Source organism: Wasmannia auropunctata, unplaced genomic scaffold (genome assembly GCF_000956235.1).
Source record: "Wasmannia auropunctata unplaced genomic scaffold, wasmannia.A_1.0 LD336106.1, whole genome shotgun sequence".
NCBI lineage: Eukaryota > Metazoa > Arthropoda > Insecta > Hymenoptera > Formicidae > Wasmannia > Wasmannia auropunctata.
In genome coordinates, this window is record NW_012026784.1 from 3,183,426 (window position 1) to 3,183,886 (window position 461).

Sequence of the window (461 nt, forward strand, 5' to 3'; positions counted from 1 at the left end):
AGTTTAATTCTAACGCTCTCTACAATTACAAATTACAATAATGATTAATATTATACGGTAATCATGATAATTTGCGAGATCATTTTCATAATTTTTACAAAATGTATCTCATTATTTGAATTGCAAATTAATATCCATATTATTTACAAAATATTTACAATTTTAATTACTCGATTCGCTCCTCTGCTAAAAGATTAATTTTAGTAAAATTCTTAAAGTAGTAGAATGTATGTGCTTTACTCATTTCTACATCCTTTATGTATCTTATAGGAAAGTTGTTCAATTTAGTCTAATTGATGTTAAATAAAAGTCTTCATTTTATTATTTATGTAGTACATATATATTCGATAATAAATAACAACTTTTTCACAGTTAAGAACATGCACTAAATAATAGAGAAAAGAGTCGTCTTCATATCTTAATATTACAATAATTAAACGATTGAGCTAGTGATGATGACA